The sequence below is a fragment of the Lampris incognitus genome, chromosome 3 (genome assembly GCF_029633865.1).
Source record: "Lampris incognitus isolate fLamInc1 chromosome 3, fLamInc1.hap2, whole genome shotgun sequence".
Classification (NCBI taxonomy): domain Eukaryota; kingdom Metazoa; phylum Chordata; class Actinopteri; order Lampriformes; family Lampridae; genus Lampris; species Lampris incognitus.
This window is the reverse complement of record NC_079213.1, coordinates 42687318-42714189: the sequence shown is the minus strand read 5'-3', so window position 1 is coordinate 42714189 and position 26872 is coordinate 42687318. Positions and strand designations below refer to the sequence as shown.

Below are 26872 nucleotides of genomic sequence, written 5' to 3'. Positions count from 1 at the left end.
CCCCAAGTCGACTTGCAGCTCCCAGTTTGATGCAGAGGTGAGGGGACCTAATGTTGATCTTGGCTGTGACTGAGGCTGCTCACCAGCCCTGACAAAGGCAACATTCCTCTGTTGCTGGGTTTGCTCGTTGTTGGCCAAGGCTTTGGAGATGGCCTCTGTAACTGTCTTCAGCACCTGGTTGTGTCGTCAGCAGTATTGGCCCTCCCCCAGGGCTTTTGGGCAGCTGTTGAGGATGTGCTCGAGTGAACCTTTTCCAGGGCACAGATGATATGATGGAGAATCAATCTTGCCCCAGAGATGGAGATTTTCTGAGCTAGGTAGAACATCATACACAGCTTGTACCATGAACTCGATCTGCTGAGGTTCTGCCTGCTGGATATCTGTCCAGGATATCTTCCTCTCCAGCACACCCTCCCACCTTGGCCATGCTCCCTGCTGCTGCATGACCTCTATCCTGCTGGTCCTTTCCTGCTCGACACCTGCCCACACCTCCTTTAAGACTAGATGGCATCTGTCCTTGCCATGAGCTTTATCATAGCAAGGTTGTGGAATGATCCCAGCCCTGCCTGTCCAGCTGCCACCGTGCCCAACAAAGCCCCGTGTCTCAGCCAAGACCCCGCTATCTCCAGGCCTTCCTGGGCTCTCCACTGTCTGCCTGTCTGCATCATAATGATCCCACTCTAGAGTCCTTGGAATCTCGGTAGGGAAGTGACTACCTTGTGCAAGAAACTCTGAACTCCTCATCGAGGCTGCTGATAGAGAGCTGAAGTTTGTTGCTCCTCCCATACAGGGATGCACTGCTAAGACCCAGCCATCTCCAGCGGTAGCTACTGATCTTTCTCTCCAAGGTCTCTACTGTCATACACCAGCAGACGCCAGAGAACTCAAGGTAAGATGCCATGTTGGTAAATACAAGCTTGAACCTGCCAGGAAGTCCAGACTTGTCTATTGTGGTGAGCCAAGTCTCAAACTCCTTAATGATTGTTTGGATTGCCACTGAATCCCTGAGGCTACAGTCAAAGATCTTGCCTAGACTCTCGACTGGTTTCTGGGTGATGGATGGGATTGCAGTGCCATCCAAAAAGAAGCAAAATTTGTCCACCACTTTTCCCCTCTTCAATACAGTGGCTCTGGATTTGGCTGGTTTAAAACACATCCTCACGCAGGAGATGAGCTTCTCCAGGCCCTGGAAGGAGCCACCTACCATCAGGCACCAATGATGTGGTGACAGTGAGGTCGTCCATAAAGGCTCTGATGGGGGGGGGGTGCGGAATGCCAGACTTGGACAGAGGGCCTCTGCACTCAGTTTCAACTGCCTTGATCACCATATTCATGGCAAGGGCAGAGTGTCACTGAGATGGTGCACCCAGGTACAATCCCCCTCTCAAGCCGGTGCCAGTCATATGTATTCCCAGAAATGACTCTGAGCCTGAAGTTCCCGTTGTAGTTCTGGATGAGGTCCTTGATCTTACTGGGTACATGATGTCAACCCAGGGTAGTCTCGATCAGCTTGTGGGGGTATTGAGCCATATACATTGGCGAGGTCAAGCCAAAGCACAACTAGGTCACCTTTCTCTTTGTGTGCCTCCCTGATCATCTAGGTGACAAGTCCAGTCTGTTCTAGTTGCACTGGAACTCCAGGAATGCCACCTTTCTGTACCGAAGTGTCAATGCAGGCTTTCTTCAGGAGGAAGTCTGTCATCCTTTTAGATAGGACACTGAAGCAGATCTTCCCCTCCACACTGAGAAGTGAGAGGGATCTGAACTGTTCCTGCTTGCTCGAGTCGTCTTCCTTTGGTATCCAGACTGCTTCTTCCTGTCTCCACTCGTCCGTTACAGTTCCCCTGTGCCCAATCACCCGCAGAACCTTCCAGAGGATTCCAAGGCACTCTGGGTAGCACTTGTATACCTTATAGGGTACTCCACTGGGTTCCAGAGTGGAGCTGGCTCTGGCTGCAGTAACCACCTCCTGGACATCTTTCCAGGTGGGCTCTCTGGTGTTTAACTCCACCATGGGAGATGGTATGTCCACAAGAACTCTGAGGGGCTGTAGCTCTTGCTCTCTATCAGGGTCACTAATAATGTTACGCAGGAATTGGTGTACCTCTTACTTGGAGTAGGCAGGACAACTGCTTTGCTTCTGCCCTAACAGCTGCCTTGTGAATCCAATAACAATAATAATTTATAACCAGTATACAGCAGTTGTATATGTATTTACAATTATACATTTGTATTGCAAATCTTGATTTAAAAAGAGGTAGTGCACATTGGATATATATGTAAGTCAGATATCTTGATGAGAGGGGGTTATTTATACAGTACCACGTGGGATGGCATGTTAGAAAAAAAACTGGTCCTGTGTCTGGTGGCTCTGTAGCACTTGCCAGAGGGTAGGAGCTCAAGCCAACTGTGTCCTGGGTGTGGGGGTCTATGCTGATTCTGCCTGCCCGTTTCTGGGCTCTAGAGGTGTACAAGTCCTGCAGGGTGGGTAGGGGAGCGCCAATGATGTTTTTTTTCTTTCTTTTTTTCTGCTGACCTTACTGTTCGCTGCATTCTATATCTATCCTGTTTTATTGCTGCTCCAAACTAGACCATGATGGATGTGCACAGGACAGATTCAATGACTGCGGTGTAGACCTGGCTCAACAGCTCCTGTGACAGACCAAATTTCCTCTGCTGGTCTTTCTTTTTTGGGATGGAGTTGATGTTGGCCTCCCACTTCAGGTCTTTGGAAATGGTAGCTGCTAGAAACCTGAAGGTCTCCACGGTTGACACACAGCTGTTGGATATTGTGAGGGGAGCAGTGGCTAGGGGGGAATAAATGAGGGGGAATAAAATAAATAAAACGGAAACTGGGTATGTACAGATAAGTGAGACCATGACCTTAATTTAACATACATTAACTAAAAAAAACAAATATTCATATACATACAAACAAGTAGTGTATGCAATAGGCATTGTGCAGGAGAATGAAGAGCTATGTAACTCATAGGAAGCTATTTTGGAAGGATTAAAAAATGTTTTGAGGCCTTGTAACTCTCACATTACTACAACTGTTTTTTTTTACTATGCTTTTCACAACACACTTATTCTCATTATTTACATTTCATAAATACACTGGCGCAGTGGTTAGCGCGGTCGCCTTACAGCAAGAAGGACCTGGGTTCGAGCCCCGGGGTAGTCCAACCTTGGGGGTCGTCCTCTGTGTGGAGTTTGCATGTTCTCCCTGTGTCTGCGTGGGTTTCCTCCGGGTGCCCCGGTTTCCTCCCACAGTCCAAACACATGTAGGTCAGGTGACTCGGCCATACTAAATTATCCCCAGGTATGGTGTGTGTGGTGTGTGTGGTGTGGTGTGGTGTGGTGTGGTGTGGGGGGGCCCTGTGATGGCCTGGCGGCCTGTCCAGAGTGTCTCCCTGCCTGCCGCCCAATGACTGCTGGGATAGGCTCCAGCATCCCTGCGACCCTGAGAGCAGGATAAGCGGTTTGGATAATGGATATATATGTGTGTATATATATATATATATATATATATATCGTTTTTTTCCCCCGAAACCATCTATGGTGTTGTTATAAGTGGTCAACTAATGACGAGCGGAATATCAATACAGATGCAGAAAAACAAGTTTTAATACATAAGTTTTTATGCTCACGCACCAGAACCCGACCCGTGTGGCGAAACCCAAGGCAGACAGACACAGGATGACAGCTCAAAATCCAAAAGCCGGTTTTACTGGGGGAGGGGAAGAATAACAAGGAAGGGAGATAACAAATACTGCCACTAAATAATAAATGGAATAGAGTGGGGGGAATGCATGGTGCAAAAGCGTTCTGTTAGTGGGATGTGTGAATAAACTACGTGTGGTGTCCCGTGGTTTGCTTGTATAACTATTTGTGAGTGTTCTTAGCCTATGTGTGGTGCGGTATGTAAATGACAAAGAGGTGTTGAATAATGTGCGTGCACCTGGCAAGAAAGTCCAGTCCGTGATCCAAAAGGGGTTGTCCGAGGAAGTCCGGGTCGAGTCCGAAAGGTGGGGTCCAGGTAGAGGGACACGGGGGGAGATCGCTGGAGAGGTCCGGGGAAAAACGTGAAGGTCGCTGGGGACGAGGGAGACGCGGGGAGTCGTGGAAGTCGCGGAGGGAGAGTCTTGGGAGGAAACAGAGAGACACAAAGATGAGACACTGGGGAATAAACAGAATGCAAGGAAGGCTGGAGGGCTTGTCAGAGCTTTACCGCAGGGTTTAGTACGTCTGGGAGTTCTGGGAGACTTCTCGTAGAGGGCTGCCTGATTGCCGCAGGTGTGCCTGATGGATGATGGCAAACACCTGGTGCAGTGCAGCGCTCGTCTCCTCAGAGCGTGAGCCGAGCGCTCGGATGTTTCCGGCACGACCAGCTGGGGGAGTGGCTTGAATGTGCCGGGGAGGCAGCTCGGGGCAGTGTAACCACAACAGGACCCCGCCCTCCTACGGGAGACACCGGGCGACCATCCGATGGCGTTGGGGTGGGCCCGATAGAACTCCTCCAGGAGTGCGGGGTCGGCCAGGTAGGACCGGGGAACCCAGCTGCTGTCCACAGGCCCATAGCCAACCCAGTCCACCAGATATTGGTACCCATGCCCCCTGCGGTGAGCATCCGGTCGACATGCCAGACCATGTCACCACCGTCGAGGACCGTGGGGGGTGGAGGAGCTTGGACAGGGGGACACAGGGGGCTGGAGGCTACCGGTTTGAGGTGAGAGACATGGAAAACGGGATGGATCTTGAGAGAGGTAGGGAGATGGAGACACACCGCCGAATTGTTGACGATGCGGTCGATGGTGTAGGGACCGACGTAGGGGGGAGCCAGCTTCCGGTTGAGGGTAGGGAGGTTGGCGCTGCGCCGGGCCGCTCTGTAGCTCGCAACACAGCGGCCCGGGCAGTCTTCCAAACGCGCCAACATCAGTGGAGATGGGCCCTTATGGACGGGACCGCCACCTCCTGACAGGGGAACAGAGGGGTTTGATAACCAAGAGAACACTCGAAGGGGAATAAACCGGTAGCCGAACTCTCCGTAGAGTTGAGAGAGTACTCCACCCAGGGCAGGTACTTGCTCCAGGAGGCAGGGTTGCTGGTGGTAACGCAACGCAAAGTCGCCTCCAGGGCTTGATTGGCCCGCTCTGCCTGCCCATTGGTCTGGGGGTGATACCCGGAGGAGAGGCTGACCATGGTCCCAATCCCCTTACAGAAGGCCTGCCACACCTTAGAGGTGAACTGGGGACCACAGTCAGAGACAATGTCCAGGGGAACCCCATGGGATCGGACGACGTGGGAGACGACAAGGTCCGCCGTCTCAGCTGCAGAGGGGAGTTTAGTGAGGGCAACAAAGTGGACGGCCTTGGAAAACCGGTCAACAATGGTGTCATTGCCTTGGGACACGGGGAGGCCAGTAACAAAGTCCAAGGAAATGCGGGACCAAGGTCGGCCGGGGGCAGGAAGGGGGCGCAGGAGACCTACTGGAGGGCGATGGAGAGACTTGGTGCGGGCGCAGGTGGTGCAGGCAGCCACGAACTCTCTGGTGTCTGCCTCCATGGTGGGCCACCAGAAACCCCTGCGGATGAAGGCCGCCGTTCGGTGGACACCGGGGTGGCAGGCAAAATGGCTGGAGTGGCCCCACTCCAGAAACCTGGGGCCGGACAGAGGGAGGCACAAATAGCCGGTTCCGGGGTCCATTGCCTGGGTCGGGCTTGGCGCGCTGGGCTCTTATCACCCCCGATTCAATGGCCCAGGTGACGACACCCACCACCCGGGCCGGGGGAAGGATGGTGTCTGGGGCGTCAGGGGACCCCTCGGGAAAGAGACGGGAGAGGGCATCTGCCCTGACCTTCTTGGTGCCCGGGCGGTAGGTGAGGGTGGAGTCGAACCGGCTGAAGAAGAGAGCCCAGCGCGCCTGCCTGGGGTTGAGCCTCTTAGCCGTCCGCACGTAGGTCAGGTTCTTGTGATCGGATCATACGATGAACGGCTGCCCTGCTCCCTCCAGCCAGTGTCTCCACTCCCCTAGGGTGGCGTGGACAGCGAGCAACTCCCTGTTGCCGATGTCATAGTTCTTCTCCGCAGGACTGAAATGCCGGGAGAAGAAGGCGCACGGGTGGATCTTCTGGTCCTCCTCCGACCGTTGGGAGAGGACGGCTCCGATGCCCGTATCCGATGCGTCCACCTCCACGATGAACTGCCTGGACGGGTCCGGGTGGGCGAGCACCGGAGCCATTGTGAACAGCCTCTTCAGGGCCGAGAAGGCGGCCTCTGCCTCCAAAGTCCAGGAGGAGGGGCGGAGGGTGGAGGTGAGTGCAATAAGGGGGGCGGCCACATGGCTGAACCCCCTGATGAACCGCCGGTAGAAGTTTGCAAACCCCAGGAAGCGCTGGAGTTGCGTCCTGTTGGTGGGCCGTGCCCACTCCTCAACCACTCGGGTCTTCCTGGGGTCGGTGCGGACGAGCCCCTTCTCCACGATGTGGCCAAGGAACTCCACGGAGGCGGAGTGGAACACACACTTCTCGGCTTTCACGAAGAGCCTGTTCTCCAGCAACCGTTGGAGGACCAGGCGGACAGGCTGGTGATGTTCCTCCTCAGTCCTGGAGAATACGAGGATGTCATCCAGGTACACCACCACGAACGTGTTCAGCATGTCCCGGAGCACGTCATTGACCAACGCCTGGAAGACAGCCGGGGCGTTGGTGAGGCCGAAGGGCATAACGAGGTACTCGAAATGCCCTAGGTGGGTGTTGAAGGCCGTCTTCCATTCATCCCCTTCCCGGATGCGCACCAGGTGGTACGTGCTGCGCAGGTCCAGCTTGGTGAACACCGTGGCGTGAGTGAGTGGCTCGAACGTGGAACTCATAAGGGGGAGTGGATATTTATTTTTCACCGTGATGTCATTCAACATTCGATAATCTATGCAAGGCCTCAGGCTGCCCTCCTTCTTTGCCACAAAAAAGAAGCCTGCTGCCACCGGGGAAGACAGGGCCTTATGATTCCTGAGGCCAGGGACTCTGTGATATAATTGCGCATAGACTCCTTCTCCGGGACGGAGAGGTTATACAACCGACCGGTGGGAAGGGCGGCCCCAGGAAGGAGATCTATGCCGCAATCATAGGGACGGTGAGGGGGGAGGGAAAGTGCACTGTCCTTACTAAATACAGGGGCTAAATCTTGATAAATGGGAGGAACACCAGTGAGATCCGTGGGAGGAGGCACGGGTCTGAGGCCGCTGGATGGGGAGTGGGCGGAGCAAAGGCAGTTGGCATGACACGCAACGCTCCAACCCAAAATCCGCCCAGTAGACCAAGAGATGTGGGGATCGTGCTGTTCCAACCACGGTCTTCCGGGTGGGCGAGCACCCCACAGGGGTGCTGTGGGGGCGTGCAAAACCAAAAAACGCATAGTTTCCACGTGATTACCCGAAAGAGTGAGGGAAGCAGTGCTGTGTGTGATCTTACCATGTGAACGACCATCTAGGGCTTGGGCTGTGTCTAGGGGGACAAGTGGAACGCCGGCCTGCTGGGCCAGCGAGATGTCCATCAAACACTCGTCCGCCCCTGAATCCAGGGGTGCACCAATTGAGAGTGAGTCGTTACCCCAGGTGAGAGTGACCGGGAGCAGCTGGTTGTGCTCCTTCTTGGGCTGGGGCTGAGGAAGGGTCGTCAGGCTCACTAGGACACCCCTCGCTAGTGAGCCGGGTCTTTTGGGCGAGTCGGGCAGGCCGTGATGTAGTGGCCCGACCTCCCGCAGTAGAGGCAGAGGTGGTCACGCATCCTCTGCTCCCTAACCTCCAGCGGGAGCCGTGACTGACCCAACTGCATGGAATCCTCCTCCGGCCTGGATCCAGAAGCCACCCAGGGTTGCGAGGGGGAATGTGAGGGTGGAGAGAGCCCGTGGGATGCTGACCCAGGGAAGGCACCGGTAGAACGGACGGGGGTTGGTCTATGGGAGGGCCCAGTGCGCGGGGCGCGTTCCTGGCGCCCCTCCCACAGCCGTTCGTCCATCAGGAGGGCGAGGGTGACGAGCTCGTTGAAGGAGGCAGGGCTGTCCGGAACGATGAGGTCTTTGATGGGCTCTCTCAGCCCCCTCCTGTACGCGCTCTTGAGCGCAGTGTCATCCCACCCACTGTCTGCCGCGAGTATCCTCACCTCCAAGGAATAATCTGCCACCGACCTGGCTCCCTGCTGGATGGAATGGAGGCGGCTGGCAGCGTCCTGCCCGTCAGCTGGGTGGTCAAACACCAGACGGAAGTCGCGGCGGAAGGCACCATAGTCCGAGGCGAGCCGCTTGGTATGGCCAACTGCCGCTATGGCCCAGCTGAGGGCTTTGCCGGTGAGGAGGGCCATAACAAGGGCTACCTTAGTCTCTCCTGTCCTATACCTGGCTGGCTGGTGTTTGAACAGGAGCTCACACTGACCAAGGAAACCCCTGCACAGCTCGAATTCCCCACCGAAGGCCTTGGGGCAGGGAAGGTTAGGCTCGAACCGGAGGTCCAGTGGGGGTTGACTCGGAGGAGGAGGAACGTCGGGACCAGGAACGGGGAATCCGGAGGCCGAGCTGGGGGCAGGGACCGGGGCCAGAGCAGGGTGGTCGCTCATCCTGGAGACCGCTGTTGTGAGGGCAGCGATCTGCGCGGAGAGGGCGTCTAACGCGCTCGTCGCGGCCTGGGAGCCGGACTGAAGATCGCTGATCTCTCCGGTGACCTGGGAGAAGGCAGTAGTAAGCTCTGAGTGGAGAGAGGCAAGTTGGCAGCTGTGACTTCTTACTACTGCCTCTAGGGTGACGGGGCTCTGGGGCTTAGGGGTCGGGGGTGTCACAGGGACCGTCTGCCCCTTGGGTTTGCCTGGGTCCATAATGGCTCCGATGTTCTGTTATGCTCACGCATCAGAACCCGACCCGTGTGGTGAAACCCAAGGCAGACAGACACAGGATGACTTCGAAATCCAAAAGGCGGTTTTATTGGGGGAGGGGAATAACAAGGAAGGGAGATAACAAATACTGCCACTAAATAATAAATGGAATAGAGTGGGGAGAATGTTTGGTGCGAAAAACGTTCTGTTAGTGGGATGTGTGAATAAACTATGTGTGGTGTCCCGTGGTTTGCGTGTATAACTATGTGTGAGGGTTTTTGGCCTATGTGGGGTGCGGTATGTAAATGACAAGGAGGTGTTGAATAATGTGCGTGCACCTGGCAAGCAAGTCCAGTCCGTGATCCAAAAGGGGTTGTCCGAGGAAGTCCGGTTCCGAGATCCGGGAAGTCAAGTCCGAAAGGAGGGGTCCAGGTAGAGAGACACGGGGGAGATCGCAGGAGAGGTCCGGGGAAAAACGTGAAGGTCGCTGGGGACGAGGGAGACGCGGGGAGCCGTGGAAGTCGCGGAGGGAGAGTCTTGGGAGGAAACAGAGACACGAAGATAAGACACTGGGGAATAAACAGAATGCAAGGAAGGCTGAAGGGCTTGTCAGAGCTTTACCGCAGGGTTCAGTAGTCCTGGGAGACTTCTTGTAGAGGGCTGCCTGATTGCCGCAGGTGTGCCTGATGGATGATGGCAAACACCTGGTGCAGTGCAGCTCTCGTCTCCTCAGAGCGCGAGCCGAGCGCTCGGATGTTTCCGGCACGTCCGAGCTGGGGGAGTGGCTTGAACGTGCCGGGGAGGCAGCTCGGGGCGGTGTAACCACAACAGTAGTACTAGCTTGTTTCATGCGTCGCGCACTCATCAGCTGCTAATCACATTAGCAGCTGATGAGTGCGCGACACACAAAACAAGCTAATACTGCCATGTATAAATATATATATATATATATATATATATATGTGTGTGTGTATACTATATAGTATATATATATATATATATATATATATAGAGAGAGAGAGAGAGAGAGAGAGAGAGAGAGAGAGAGAGAGAGAGAGAGAGAGAGAGAGAGAGAGAGCGATGTAGGGAAAAAAACTTTAATTCATAGCAGTACAAGCCTATTTCGTGTGTTGCGCACTCATCAGCTGCCAAGTACATGATGTACATAATAATATTAATAACATTAACAATGATAATGATACTTTCATTTTTATAGTACTTTTCAAACACAAGTTACAAAGTGCTTTACAGGGACATAAATAAGAGAAATTACCAGATACGTAAATAATAAATAATAGTAGAATGGATACAGTAATAATGAAAGGATTTTTGAATTACTAAAAACAGCAAAACCAAGTAAGGTTAAAACAGAAGAATAGCCAATTCAGGAGAAAGCAATTCTGAAAAAGTTCATGTTTAAGAGAGATTTAAAAGAAGAAATAAAGCTAGCCTGCTTGATCTTCTCTGGCAGGTTTTTCCAGAGTTGTGGGGCCCTAACTCAATAGGATGGGTCTCCTCTGGTTTTTAGCCTTGACCTAGGAATTGCCAACAGACCTCTGCCGGAGGATCTCAGGCTGCATCCGGGCTGTAAGGAGTTAGCAAGTCAGAGATATAATTAGCAGCCCTAAATGTGCTTTAAAAGTAATCATTAACATTTTAAAACAAGACATAGATCTGGGAGTTGTCCGCATAAAAATGTAAACTGATATTGTACTTATAAAATAGTTGACCTAGAGGTAAGTTATATATGGAGAAAAATAAAGGGCCAAGGACTGAACTTTGAGGCACTCCATTGGATAAATGGGAGGTGGAGGATTTAAAGTCACCAAATGCGCAGACAGAATTTTCTGTTAGAAATAATGGAATAAAACCAATGCAAAACCTTACCTGATATGCAACCCAGTGCTTAAGATGTTCAATTAAAATCCCATGGTCAACTGTATTAAACACCGCCGTAAGATGTAAAAGCAATAAAACAGATGTTTGGCCATTATCAGCTGCTGAAAGAATATCATTAAGAACTCTAAGGAGCGTTGTCTCTGTGCTATGACCCGCCCTAAAACCTAACTGAAAAAGAGCAAAGAGCCCCTGTGATCAATGAGCTGCTCAGCAACTGTTTTTCCAAGTTTTTACACAGGACGGGAAGTTTAGATGTGGGGTGGAAGTTATTTATAATGGATGGCTCAAGAGATGCTTTTTGAGAAGCGGTTGAACTATAGCGGATCTAAAATAATCAGGCACTTGACCAGATAAAAGCAAGAAGTTAATAATGGCTAGAAGTTAATAATGGCTATTGGTTAATAATGGCTAGAGGTTAATAATGGCTAGATGTTAATAATGGCTAGAAGTTAGTAATGACTGGAAGTTAATAATGGCTAGGAGTTAATAATGGCTAGAATTTAGTAAGGGCTAGAAATTAATAACGGCTAGAAGTTAGTAATGGCCAGAAGTTAATAATGGCTAGACGTTAAGAATGGCTAGGAGTTGATAATGGCTGGAAGTTAATAACAATGTCTAGAAGTTAATAATGGTTAGAATTGAATAATAATGGCTAGAAGATAATAATGGCTAGAAGTTAATAATGGTTAGAAGTTAATAATAATGTCTAGAAGTTAATAATGGCTAGAAGATAATATTGTCTAGAAGTTAATAATGGCTAGAAGTTAATAATGGCTAGAAGTTAATAATAATGTCTAGAAGTTAATAATGGTTAGAAGTTAATAATAATGGCTAGGACAAATGGGGAGCGTGAATGAAACATGTCATTAAAGAAGTGAGTTGGAAGAATGTCCAGCGAACAGAGGGGTGGTTTTGTTTTGGTAATGACATTGGTTAGATGCTTAGTAGTGACTGACAGGTGTAAGGTGTTTATAACAAAGGATAGGGAGACTTTGAGGAGGAGGGATACGTGCATTCGTAAAAGCTTGAACCTTATTGGGGAAAAAAAAGAAAAAAAAACTATTCATGTTTATCAACGGAAGGCTGGGAAAAAAAAGTGGGAGAGTGTTTGTGGTGTGGTTGGTAATGTCGAAGAGGCGTAGACTTGGAGTCATGTGTTTAGTTGTACGAGCCGAAAAATAATTAGTACGTGCAAGTTTAACTGCCAAGTTAAAACTTTTCATGAGATTCTTCAGCCTTTCAAGATGGGTGGAAAGTTTTGTAGCCCTCCATTTTCATTCTGCTTTACAATAAGTGTTCTTTATTAAATGAATTTAACAGTTAAGACAGGGCTGAAATGTCATTTTAGGCTTTTTAACCCTAATATACTGCTTATATATATATATATATATATATACTATATGAGATGAGTGTGCGACGCACGAAACAGGCCTGTATTGCAATGTATTAAAATGTTTGTTTTTTCTTTCTTTCCTGTATCTGTATTAATATTCTGCTCCTCATCATTTGAGCACTTATAACAACACTATTGACAGTTTTGGGAAAAAAAACAAAAAACAACATATATATTATGTATGTATGTATGTATGTATGTATGTATGTATGTATGTATGTATGTATGTATGTATGTATGTATGTATGTATGTATGTGTGTGTGTGTGTGTATGTGTGTGTATATATATATATATATGTGTGTGTGTGTGTGTGTGTATGTGTGTGTGTGGTTCTAAAGTGCATGTAGCCTTCACAGCTATGAAAACCCACACTTACAGAATTTACAACCGAACATTGTCTGTATTCTCAGCTGTTGTCGGCCACAGCCAGGCTGTACCACCATTATCTGAACAATTCACAGGTCGTTTCCAGAGCAGGGAGATGATGGACTGACTCTGCTAATCAGAACTCCCAGCAGTACAGGGTCGCTACATGCATTACCCAGTGTATTTCTATGAAAGCCACATCTGGCATGCAGAGCAAGTAGACCAGACGGCAGAACTATATTCCATGCAGAGGAAGTGCACTACACAGAAGGACTGTATTCCATGCAGAGGAAGTGTAGAACTATATCCCATGCAGAGGAAGTGCACTACACAGAAGGACTGTATTCCATGCAGAGGAAGTGCAGAACTATATTCCATGCAGACGAAGTGCACTACACAGCAGGACTGTATTCTATGCAGAGGAAGTGCAGAACTATATCCCATGCAGAGGAAGTGCACTACACAGAAGGACTGTATTCCATGCAGAGGAAGTGCAGAACTATATTCCATGCAGAGGAAGTGCACTACACAGCAGGACTGTATTCTATGCAGAGGAAGTGCAGAACTATATCCCATGCAGAGGAAGTGCACTACACAGAAGGACTGTATTCCATGCAGAGGAAGTGCGGAACTATATCCCATGCAGAGGATGTGCACTACACAGAAGGACTGTATTCCATGCAGAGGAAGTGCACTGCACAGCAAGACTGTTTTCCATGCAGAGGAAGTGCAGAACTATATCCCATGCAGAGGAAGTGCACTACACAGCAGGACTGTATTCCATGCAGACCTGTGGCTGGCGCAAACACATTCTGAGGGCAGACAGTGGGAGCGGGCTACATTGTTCTATGTTTTTTGTGCTGTGTAAACCCAGCCTATTTTGCATGTTGGTGTTAGTCAAGCAGGCACAGGCAGTACATTTTCAGGACTGATCTTGTCATTGTTGATTGTTCTTTTCCTTTGATAGTTAAGGGGGTAACGATAGCCTATACAATCTATGATTGTGTGGTTAGGGTTAGGGTTAGTACTAATCCTAACCCTAACCCTAAATCACTATTGAAGCAAAGTGAGATTACACATAAGGTGACACTCTGAAAGGAACATATTCACTGCTGAAGCAATGTAATGTATTTATGTAATGTATTTATGCACAAGGATAAGGAACAAGGGAGTTTTTCCTTATCCGATAAGAGGGACTAAGGACAGGATGTTGTGTTGCTGTAAAGCCCACTGAGGCACATGTGTAATTTGTGATATTGAGCTTTACAAATATCATTGACTTGACTTGACTTGACTTGACTTGACTTGACTTGACTTGACTTGGCTTGGCTTGGCTTGGCTTGGCTTGGCTTGGCTTGGCTTGGCTTGGCTTGGCTTGGCTTGGCTTGGCTTGGCTTGACTTGACTTTACTTGACTTGGATGGATTCGGCCATGCCAGCCAGTAGTGCAGCAGATAGCAGCAGTGAGCTGGTGGTGCTGTCTGGTTTATAAGCTCTGCAGCATCCATTAATGAGCCATTCTGCTGAGCCATGGTAACATATTGACAAGTCTGGAACTTTGTCTGCTACACATTTGTCTTTGGATAAAATGAAACACCATGAGAGGTTCTTCTTCTTCTTCTATTACCTGGGATATTTCTGCTGTTTTCTTTTTTTATGTAGTATAATTTTATGCAATAAACATATTCAATGATCATGAAAAACAAAACAATCAGTTAAATTTAGTCATCCTCACGTTCACATGAAGGGAAATACGAATCTGGGAGCTATGTCGATTTTGCCCAAATCATTCTCTATTATGAACCAATATGTTATTATTAGATGATTTTTCAAATAATCAGGAAAAATGTCTCCATTTAGCACTAGTGGTGGATACATTTTGCTGACGTTCATATGAAAACTCTTAGACCAAAGAAAATCAATCACAGAAAATGGGGATTAGTATTATTAAGATTATTCGTAGGAGTTAATGAGGCAATAATGTGGTTATTGTCTGGCCATGTACAGAAGGTTGTTGTGATGATGATAACTTTAATTACACACGCAGGCAGTCAGACAGCTAACACTAGCTGCGTCCCTCCAGCCCAGCTGCTCTTCTAGCATTGATTTCTTCCAGCCATGTATTCCTAGTAGAGCTGTATAACTCTCCTGGATGCCGGATCACTGGACTTTCCCGTCGGTGACATCAGGTGGCTGAGAGCTTCTTTATTTGTGGTTTCTCGTAGCTTCCAGCTATCAGCAGCAATTAGCCTAAAGTGCAGTACGTTATGTGGATGAGGAAAATTATTTGATTTGATGTGCTACTGAGTTGAGAACTGAGAAGTTATAGGTTCATTATATGTGGTGTGGGCTTGGGGGTGTTGACAGGAATAACACACAGGAACAACTCTAGAGGCATCTGTATTGTTGCCTAGCTTATCTAATTCTGTGTCCAAAACATATCAACCGGCGTAATGAAAAATTCATTGAATCATTTACTTTGTGCAATTGAACACATCCATCATGTGCTGATATGTGTTAATACTGGAAGTCACGTGATGTCTCAGCAGCGACCCCCCTCTGACCACACACACCTCTCTGTAATGAATATTGACTCATATCGTGTTAAATTCATCCAAGCAAATCAAACCTTTATAATTTCTGTAATCTACCATCCCCATGTTGGTCACAGGCCCCACGTGGCAGTGGTCTACTTTTTTCAAGGTTTCATATCATTTTCAGCCATGGTATAGCTTGAAAATTAAATTAAATCCATTACCTGCTGACCAGCCTGAAAAGCGTATATGATTTTTTCAAACCGCGGGCTTAACTTGCCTTCCCACCACAGCGGAAGCTGATGTGAATTTCTTCCCCTTCGCTGACTACTTGATGTCCTCTCTCTTCTGAGATTAACCTCTGTGGCCCTAATACATGCTCTATATTGACATCAAAGGAAAGGGAAGATGGCACTGCAGCTGATGGGAAGTGCTACAGAGGCCCGCTGAAAGAACCCCAGCCAAGCTGCCCTTCTCCACCAACAGTATTGGTGCTCGGCCATTCAGGAACCGCGCTCTTCTTTGTCTTTTTAATTAAACTCATGCACAGTTTGGAGGCTGTTTGACCTTTTGTGGCCCTCTTTGTGGGGAGTGCTGCAGGTCATTTCTATGCATATATTACAGGCTTGCCCTGTCCTTCTTCTCTCCTGGCAGTGGTCCACAAGACTTTACAGATTAAGAGGAGGTTTGCTTTAAGAATACCGTCCATTTCTAATCTGTTATGAGGGAAGGTTTTACTGAAGAGTGAAAGAAAAACGTTTTAGTTGTCATCACAGGTAAAATGTTGAAGGAACAGCAGAGGTAACTTCTTCATGCTAGTTACCTTTATTTTCCTTCAGTATTACCTATCAACTACAATTATTTGGTTATGTTTGACCAAGCTTCACACACGATCTCAGTATTTTAGGTTAGATATGTGTCATTAGCTTGATGACACTGAAAACTGTGGTGTTAGAATCTGAACCTCTGCATTTTCACGTGATTTACTCCTTTTTATTAGCTGTGATGCTTTAAACATGTGATTTTTTTGTGATGTTTAATGTTCTGTGTTTATTAAATCTGGATCTGTTAGCCTAGCACCGTGGCTACACCACGGCTGGGTGTCTGGCTGCCACCTCTCCTCCGCAGGCATGTGAGGGCATGATAACCAGCCGTACCATTCAACTCCAAATGATATGCAACTGCTCCTCCTCGCTCGCCCTGGAGGCCTTGGCGTACATTGGTTTTGTTTTCCTTCAGGCTGTGTGTTTAGCAGCCTTCTCACCCTGGATGCAGTCAGACTATCATATTCCGTCCAAAACAAACCTCACAATCTCCCTTTCAACCCCGTCAACTCTCCAGCTAGTGGAGAACACAGCCTCCTGCCCACCTGTGATAAAGCAACAGACTCTCATGGTGAGTCAGGCAGGAACAGATCTCATGACCTAGAGAAAAACTGAGCAGTCTCATCTGTGCACCTCCACTTATTTTGCTCTGTTTGCTTTTAACTATGGATGCTAAATAGCTCCAAGTGACAGAAGCTGATATGTTGGGAAAGGTGGGATCAAATGCAGACTTGCATGATGCATGGGGCCTTCCAGATTTTATGAAGGTAGTCGACAGTCCAGCTTTGCCATCATTAAGAGGAGGATGCAGCAAAAGGCAAGATACAGATGAAAAGAGAAAGGAAGGTAGGGAGAGGAAAAAGGGAGGATGAAGGAGAGGAGGGTTGAGACTGGAAGACACAAAGAGAGAGCACTTGCAGTAAAACAGTTCTCCCCTCTCCCACCAGTATGACCTTTCCCCTCTGTGTGTTTGCATGTGTGTGTATGTGTGAGTGCCAAACTTCCTGTACAAACAAAGTACTTAGCATCTCTGTGAACTCCCTGCCAGAACTAGCTGCAGGCATGAGAGATGTCCAGAGACCAGCTCTCTGGTCTGGGCTGAGCAGCTGAGCTAGGATGCAGCCAGAAGGCACCACTGGCCCAGTGGAACCTAGTGAAGGGCCTATGGTGTATGTTTAAGGGAAACAAAGTGAAGGAGAAGGAAGAGAGTCAAGAATTTAGGCTTCAAAGCTCTATATCTCTCTAGCACAGCCCGTCCTACTCAGGGCCTAAACTCACCAGAGATGTTGAACTGCATGCTGTAGGGTGAAGCCTTGAAGGTAAAGGAATTAATTCGAACGATGAACTTTACATTTCCAAAGAAGGAGAGAATGTATGGCAGATCCAGTGGTAATGGAGCAGCATTCCTATCTAAATAGCTGTTAACCATATGGAGGTTTCCTCCATCCTCCTCCGACCCTCTCATCCTTAAAACAGTACCTTGGCTCAGCAGTCACGTGCCATTGTGGAAGCAATACCCGTGTGCCCATTATGCTGAATCTGAACTGCAGTCAGTCTGCCTAGCTCACCAGTAATTAGCTTGGTATTGTGTGGAGTTGGTGAGGACCAGCCAAGCCTTCTGTGCCACTACTAGTTAATGAGGCCTTTATGGAGATGAAGTGAGACTGTGGGAGGTGAAGACCCATAGACTAGTGTTATCTGGTATGACTGGAACCTGGGTGAAGGTGTTAGAAGGATAAGGTGTGGGGATATGACTGCAGAGGACAAGATTTCAAAATGTTGATTGGTTGGTGTCAGCCCTACTTACAGGCATTATTTGGATGTGATAGGCAGAGCTCTGAGACCTCGCTGAACCCTTGAGCAGCTTCTCAATTAGCGTGCGGCCTAGCAGAACTGTCAGACACTCCTGCATGCTCCCCAGCCCAGGCTCCTCTCAGCAGCCATGCAGCAGGCAGATTACTCCAGTGATCAGATATTGATCAAGGTATTCTAAGCTAGCATGGTGAGGAGATGGCATGATACAGCCCTCACACCTTGTGTCAGTAAGCTAAACCTGAAAGCACTGAACATGTTTTATCTGGCTTTTGGTGTGTTCTTGGTGCAAGAGTTTTTGTGAAGACAATATGCTGCTTTCAATATGGCAAGTCTTTATGATAATGGAGGCGTTTACATATGCCCAAAATCGAAGTCTGACTCTTTGTGACTCGTTTAACCTGATCTACGTGAGCACACATGATCCAGTCAGGGACAGAAAGAGTATGGCCTGCGTACCAACCCATGGCAGCTGCAGCCACTGTGCTATGCTTGTGTAAAATGAGATGTAAATGCAGCAATTTTAGCAGCCTGATTTATTCATGAGAAAGCCAAAAGAAAGAGAGGAATGCTAATGCTACACGCCGCTGTGCCCTTGGCCAGGGCACATTGATAAACAAGTCACTCAGCAATGAAATTAACAACTTGATTAACTTAACTGACAGTGTGGTCACATGCACCCCACATCACTCTGTCTGCAGTCTGTTGTCCATCTCTCTACTGTCTGTGCTCTCAGACACTCCAGAAGAATCTGACAACAATTTCTGGAACCTGTGTAGTCTTAACTTCCACACAGTTACACTTCATTTTTTTACTGCCTCAGAATTCAACATGTGTGCCTCCACTTGGCTAGGATGAACCCTGCTCCATGTTGCATAGCTCCCTTCATCTGTCACCATACTTTTCAGTTTCATTTTGTGTAAAAAGAAAATAATCATAAATGTACACCCTCCCTCCAGAAGAAGCTGTTTTTCCATAGCATTTTGTCCAAGCCATGACCTTCTAAATGTTGAGGTACGGCTAAAAACAAGAAGGAACCACCCAAGTGAAATACATACAGCGCTCAATGAAACAGTCGGTCTATATTTGGCTTTGGTGGGCTACAACGCACATATGAAGCCGGGATTACTGCAGCAGTGGGTACGAGCTAGCTGATTCAACTCTCAGCCAGTTTTTCCTCGCACTTTCCCTGTTTCTGAAACGCTTAGGAGGCAGTCCCCGGGCTCAGCCGGCTGAGTTGTGCTGCCTGCATGTCCGCATGCTGGCTTCTCAGCCACCACCAATGAATTAAAAAGGCCTGATCAATCCTGGATCAGTTTATTGATCAATCCTGGATCAGTTTATTGATCAATTCTGGATCAGTTTATTGATCAATTCTGGATCAGTTTATTGATCAATTGGTGGATAGGTTTATTGCATCACAAGAGAAACATGCTGCACCATCACAGCACGGCACAGCATGCAGACCTCCTCCTTCCACAACCCTTGATGAACAGGTGAAAAGCGTTTTTTTTCTTGATGCAGTGATATGGCAAAAATGATGGAAAGATTTTATTTTAATTTTTCTTTGATTTCGTTCATCGTAAGTTTCATCATAAGTGTCAAAGCTTTTTTCGTGATCAAACATTAAAGGCAAGCAAAAGTACTTTATTTAAGTCACTGTGATGCTGAAAGCGTACTCCTCATCGCCATCACACATACCTAAGTTGTTGTTAGGCCGTCTACGAAAAATAAAATAAATGAATAAAACAACAACACAACAAAACAAAGCAGGTGATGATGACCGTGGTCAGAGTATTAATTTATAATTAATTTACTCTTCCTGAACTCGAGGTATCAGTGCCCATGCATTTCATGTAATGTGTTATTTAAATAATTAGTTAAATAACGTGGGTTGTAAAAAAAGAAAAAGAAAGATCATAGTTGTTCTAATAACCGTCTTCACTGGCATAAAATGGCAAATGCCATAATAATGAGCATGCAGTTCTGGTCTCCCCACCCGCCGTGTGGGCATCCTGCTCAGCTTGTTCATTGCAGACATAGTGTGATGGTATTGCACATCCGTAGTAACAAAAGCCTCTTGTTTTACAATTATTTTGGATGCTTAGATTTTATCACGAAATGTTTTTGTTGGTTTTTTATTGACGGCACGAGGTAGATTAGTTAGACCTCCATTGTTTTCAGAGCCTTGCCCCTTACTGCCACCTGGCAGAGCACCGGAGGCTCTCATATGACAGGACGCATGCTGCAGAGTCCAGCCTGTAGTGCTGATGCTGCTGCTCATCAGTATCCAGCTCAAAGCACACATTTAGTGAGATTTCATTAGTCTTAATCACTTCTGGAATTCTTAATTCAGTGCTATTGGGGATCTACTGAAGGTCCTAATCTGTATTATCAGTGATTAGAATATTTCAGTCGTAGTATTCTTCAACTGAGTACAATCTTCCGTTCAAAATTCATTATCTAATTAAAGCTGACATTAAATATTGCTTAATTCACTTAACTTCTGAAAATAAAGGAACTTGATCACTTTTCATATCCTCGTCATAGACCAAATGTGGAGCTGTAATTTCCAGGAAAGGCTTAAAAGAATAATGAAAAGTCCAAGTTATCGCTGAGGGCATGTATCTCAAGAGGCTAAAGTGGCTATGCATCGTGTGAGCTAGATAGAGGCATGTCGGCATGGCTCATGGATGGCAAACCTGATGTCCTGCTGATCAACTGGGCCAGAAGTTAAACTACCCCGCAGAAACGCTGTGGAATAAAATGCTTTCTTCTTCTTCCAGGGAAAAGTGCCATTACAGCCAACCTCCTCAAATGATCGGTATCATACAGGTGCATGAAAGGCGCCAGAGCAGCAGCTTGTGTAGCTGACACACGCAGGGTCCAGCTCAGCAGAACAGTTCTAGACTGATGAAATATACCCCAGGAAGCTGTCCCCCCAGTACGCACAGCTACACTCTCTCGGTAGACGTGTGAGGAGCTGCAACATCTGGGCTGTGACGCTCCTCTTCAGCCCTTCCATCATCACCATCCTGCTCCCTGTCCGGCTCTCCCTCTTGCCCCTCTCTCCACCTGCCTCCTGCACAGCTCTCCACCCTGCCTCGCACTCCCTCCTGCCTGGCTCTCCACCCTGCCTCGCACTCTCTCCTGCCTGGCTCTCCACCCTGCCCGGCTCTCCACCCTGCCTCCTGCCCGGCTCTCCACCTGCCCCATGCCCAGCTCTCCACCTGCCTCCTGCACGGCTCTCCACCCTGCCTCGCACTCCCTCCTGCCTGGCTCTCCACCCTGCCCCACTCTCCACCTGCCTCATGCCCAGCTCTCCACCTGCCTCCTGCCCGGCTCTCCACCCTACCTCGCGCTGCCCCCTGCCTTGCGCTCCCCCCTGCCTTGCTCTCCTTCCCATCTTTTCTGCTTTCCAAATGGTGCCTGGGCAGAGATAGGCTAAAACAAGTGCTCCTCTGCCCCTCATGGGTGACCCGTTGATATGGAGACGTGTCTTATCCATCTGAGCATTTCTGTAACTGCGTAATATTCTGAGTCAGTCTCATAATTCACCTGATGAAGATGAGTTTATTATTTTCACAGGATATAACGGCTAGTCTCGCCAAACCTAAACTGTGCATATGTTTCTGAGAAAGCATGACGCTATGGTAAAATCCGAACAAGGCAGGCCACGAGTCGAGCCAAAGACAGCCTGTTTAATATGCAATCTGGTAGTTTAGGTAGCAAGCATCTGCAAACACATCTTCATAAGTCAGTGCTGTCTTTTCTTCTTCTTCTTCTTCTTCTTCTTCTTCTTCTTCTTCTTTTTCCTCATTGCAAATGTACAAGAACAAACGTGGCACCAATGATATTGAACAGGCATTTGAACATTACAGAGAGATTGCCAGAGAGAACGACAACTCAGCAAGCCGTCACGGCTAGACGCATAACCACGAGCAGAGCAGCTGTTTTACATGATACCTTCTGAACAACCGCACTTCAAAAACTAACAAAAAGGACAACATAGGATAAATAAATAGAACATATAAACTGTCAGTCAAGCGGAAACTCAGTTTTAACTGAACTAATTAACTCATTCGGCAGGGAACATTGTTTTAATAGGTCATTTTTGTGCTTTTATTCTTTGTAGAAGATTGAAAGATTTCAAGTGTAGCTTAAACTTATTCAGGAAGATAACACATTTGGGGGATGATTTCAAAATTCTATTCTTGTGGATGAAAAAATCCTAGACAGAATTACATCACAAAGGCGTCCATCGTTTTTGTTTTGCAATATCATACCAAATGTTATATTGTCGCTAGAGATTCTTCATCATCATCATCATCATCATCATTATCATCATCTGGATCTTAGAAACCATGAGAGGTACAGCATCAACACCTGGCAGACGGTCTCACCACTACTGAGGCAGGCACACATCCCGACACTTGTGCGCCACACAATGGCCCTGCACAAAACTGCCTGAACCCTTTATCCAACTAAATGACAAACGACTACATGACGTCCTTATAATGCCTTACGATCTGCTCATAGCACTGCATATATAGTTATATATAAAGATAGATAGATAGATAGATAGATAGATAGATAGATAGATAGATAGATAGATAGATAGATAGATAGATAGATAGATAGATAGATAGATAGATAGATAGATAGATAGATAGATAGTTATAAGCACTCACAAATATTCATAATGCTTTACGTTTTTGTTGATGAAAACAGAATGATGGACATTTACTCTTTTCTGATGTAATATGGCCCCAAAAAACTCAGACTAAAGACTCAAATACCTGAAACTATACATACTACCTGAAACTATAGACATTACCTGAAACTATACATACTACCTGAAACTATAGATATTACCTGAAACTATAGACACTACCTGAAACTATACATACTACCTGAAACTATACATACTACCTGAAACTATAGACACTACCTGAAACTATACATACTACCTGAAACTATAGATAATACATGAAACTATAGATACTACCTGAAACTATACATACTACCTGAAACTATACATACTACCTGAAACTATAGATAACACCTGAAACTATACATACTACCTGAAACTATACATATTACCTGAAACTATACATACTACCTGAAACTATAGATACTACCTGAAACTATACATACTACCTGAAACTATAGATAATACCTGAAACTATACATACTACCTGAAACTATAGACACTACCTGAAACTATACATACTACCTGAAACTATACATACTACCTGAAACTATAGATAACACCTGAAACTATACATATTACCTGAAACTATAGATATTACCTGAAACTATACATACTACCTGAAACTATAGATAATACCTGAAACTATAAACACTACCTGAAACTATAGACACTACCTGAAACTATACATACTACCTGAAACTATACATACTACCTGAAACTATAGATACTACCTGAAATTATAGACACTACCTGAAACTATACGTACTACCTGAAACTATACATACTACCTGAAACTATAGACACTACTTGAAACTATAGATAATACCTGAAACTATACATACTACCTGAAACTATACATACTACCTGAAACTATACATACTTCCTGAAACTATAGATAATACCTGAAACTGTAGATAATACCTGAAACTATAGATAATACCTGAAACACTGTCTACTGTGCCTGTAGCTATATATAACTGGTCACAACACACAATAAACCGAGTACTGGTAAGGTACTCCAATCTGACACAACTCAGTGATGGACACTTACATTTCACTAGTGTGATGTTTCCCCAAAAAACTCATTTTAAAGCCTCGACTGACTTGTTATGAAGCGTCATGAATATTTACGAGTGCTTAAAACTATAATTATACAGTGCTATAAACAGATTATAATGCGTTATAAGTATATTATATTATTCGTTATCTATTATAACACATTATAAGTAATGTATACCCTATGGATTACAACCACTAACCCAGGAAGGGCATCCGACGTAAAATATTGCCAGATCAGTATGCGGACTGACAAGACCATACCGGATCAGTTGAGGCCCGGGTTAACAACGACCGCCATTGGTCCTGTGCCCTCACATGGTACCAATGCAAACTATAAAATCCGCTGTGGAAGGGCATCCAGGTAGTGTAGCGGTCTATTCCGTTGCCTACCAATACGGGGCGCGCCAGTTCGAATCCCGTGTTACCGCCAGCTTGGTCAGGCATCCCTACAGACACAATTGGCCGTGTCGGTGGGTAGGAAGCTGGATGTGGGTATGTGTTCTGGTCGCTGCACTAGCGCCTCCTCTAGTCAGTCGGAGTGCCTGTTCGGGGGGGTTGAACCGGGGGGGAATAGCATGATCCTCCCACGTGCTATGTCCCCCTGGTTTAAACTCCTCACTGTCAGGTGAAAAGAAGCGGCTGGTGTCTCCACATGTATGGGAAGAGGCATGTGGTAGTCTGCAGCCCTCCCCGGATTGGCAGAGGGGGTGGAGCAGCGCCCGGGACGGCTCAGAAGAGAGGGGTAATTGGCCAAGCACAATTAGGGAGAAAATAGGGGCAAAAATCCACTCTGCTGACCCCAGGCAAACAGGGAACAAGCCGGAAGAAGAAGCTAATCAATGCATACATGGGTGTCATAGGAAGTGTTAGCATACTACCTGCACGGTTAGCAAATAATATTTAAGAAATATGTTGGAAAAATGCATCATTGACAGGCTGGCCCAGCAGCTCATCTGGTAATATGGACCACATGGGCCCAGGTCTTGTTGCGGCATCCTGAGTTGGAGATCTGTTTGGAACATTTACTGCAAGTCAGCTGCAGCTCTTTGCCTGGTTTCCGTGTTCACCTTCCCTTTGTGTTGTGTCGTTTGTGAGTGATTCGGTTCTTCTGGACGGCTCTCTGGTGTGAACGAACGGACCCAAGTTATCCTGGGTGAGAGACGTTCTGCTTTATTGTGTGCAGCTATTTTTCTTCCCCCTGGGATTGCAGTGACATAATAGATTTCCAGATGTGGTTGTGTGTAGTTGTGTGTAGTGTGCAGCCAGTCAGAGAGACTGACAGCAGCTCATTCACATTCAGCTTGGCTTGGCCGCCGGGCGAGCAGGCAAGTCAGCACGGGCGGCACAAAAATATTTCAGCAGAAGTGAAAAAAAATGCTAAAACAACAGCTGATCCAAAACAACTGGACTGATTTGCATGAAATCTGGTATGCGGTGTCCATGGGTCAAGCTCTACATGCTATACCATCCTCAGGATTCATGTTCACACAATACGGCCCAGACTGCTTCACATGCAGTACCAACAATTATGTGTTGATGTTTTGTTTAGTACTTTCACAGACGTAATTTAGACAGAGGCTTGCAGTCACTTCCACTGCACAGCTGAGATTCACAGATACAGTGCATCTGGAAAGTATTCACACCCCTTCACTTTCCCCACATTTTATTATGTTACAGCCTTATTCCAAAATGGTTTAAATTCCTTTTTTTTCATCAATCTACACACAATACCCCATAATGACAAAGTGAAAAAGATTTTGTAGAAATCTTTGCAAATTTATTAAAAATAAAAAACTGAAATATTGCATGTACATAAGTATTCACACCCTTTGCTATGACACTCAAAATTGAGCTCAGGTTCATCCGGTTTCCACTGATCATCCTTGAGATGTTTCTACATCTTGATTGGAGTCCACCTGTAGTAAATTCAATGGATTGGACATGATTTGGAAAGGCACACACCTGTCTATATAAGGTCCCACTGTTGACAGTGCATGTCAGAGCAGAAACCAAGCCATGAAGTCAAAGGAATTGTCTGTGGACCTCCGAGGCAGGATTGTATCGAGGCACAGATCTGGGGAAAGGTACAAAAAAAATGTCTACAGCTTTGAAGGTCCCGAAGAGCACAGTGGTCTCCATCATTCGTAAATGGAAGATGTTTGGATCCACCAGGACTCTTCCTAGAGCTGGCTGCCCAGCCAAACTGAGCAATCGGGGGAGAAGGGCCTTGGTCAGGGAGGTGACCAAGAACCCGATGGTCACTCTGACAGAGCTCCAGCGTTCCTCTGTGGAGATGGGAGAACCTTCCAGAAGGACAACCATCTCTGCAGCACTCCACCAATCAGGCCTTTATGGTAAAGTGGCCAGATGGAAGCCTCTGCTCAGTAAAAGGCACATGACAGCCCGCTTGGACTTTGCCAGAAAGCACCTAAAGGACTCTCAGACCATGAGAAACACAGACTCTCTGGTCTGATGAAACCAAGATTGAACTCTTTAGCCTGAATGTCAAACGTCACATCTGGAGGAAACCAGGCACCTCTCATCACCTTGCTAATGCCATCCCTACAGTGAAGCATGGTGGTGGCAGCATCATGCTGTGGTGATGTTTTTCAGCGGCAGGAACTGGGAGACTAGTCAGGATCGAGGGAAAGATGAATGGAGCAAAGTACAGAGAGATCCTTGATGAAAACCTGCTCCAGAGCGCTCAGGACCTCAGACTGGGGTGAAGGTTTACCGTTCAACACAACAACGACCCTAAGCACACAGCCAAGACAACGAAGGAGTGGCTTCGGGACAAGTCTGTGAATGTCCTTGAGTGGCCCAGCCAGAGCCCAGACTTGAACCCCATTGAACATCTCTGGAAAGACCTGAAAATAGCTGTGCAGCGACGCTCCCCATCTAACCTTACAGAGCTCGAGAGGATCTGCAGAGAAGAATGGGAGAAATACCCCAAATATAGGGGTGCCAAGCTTGTAGCTTCATACCCAAGAAGACTTGAGGCTCTAATCGCTGCCAAGGGTGCCTCAACCAAGTACTGAGTAAAGGGTGTGAATACTTATGTACATGCAATATTTCAGTTTTTATTTTAAATAAATTTGCAAAAAATTCTACAAAACCTTTTTCGCTTTGTCGTTATGGGGTATTGTGTGTAGATTGATGAGAAAAAAAAAGGAATTTAATCCATTTTGGAATAAGGCTGTAACATAACAAAATGCGGGGAAAGTGAAGGGGTGTGAATACTTTCCTGATGCACTATATAACTGAGTGGTCTGCCATTTCTGTAGACCACCCACTGTTGGAGGTGTTCAGCATTAAAACCTGGTGTTTCTTTTGTAGTTGTTGGAAGTGGTATAACATGGAATTCTGTGACATCGTGGTACTGTCTGGCAGCATGCAACACCCCATCAGGT

General features: G+C 46.9%; 1 protein-coding gene and 1 long non-coding RNA gene across 3 annotated transcripts in view; one reads left to right on the top strand and one right to left on the bottom strand.

Annotated features, from left to right (window-relative positions):
- The window catches only part of lmo3 (LIM domain only 3), a 237778-nt gene that overhangs the window by 158417 nt on the left and 52489 nt on the right, over positions 1 to 26872 (top strand). The gene's annotated exons all lie outside the window — the stretch shown is intronic.
- On the bottom strand, positions 3810 to 9612 carry LOC130110105 (uncharacterized). Its single transcript, XR_008810024.1, has 3 exons — positions 9483 to 9612; positions 9200 to 9397; positions 3810 to 4144 (listed from the first exon to the last, which is right to left on the bottom strand). It is a non-coding gene; the product is annotated as an uncharacterized LOC130110105 (long non-coding RNA).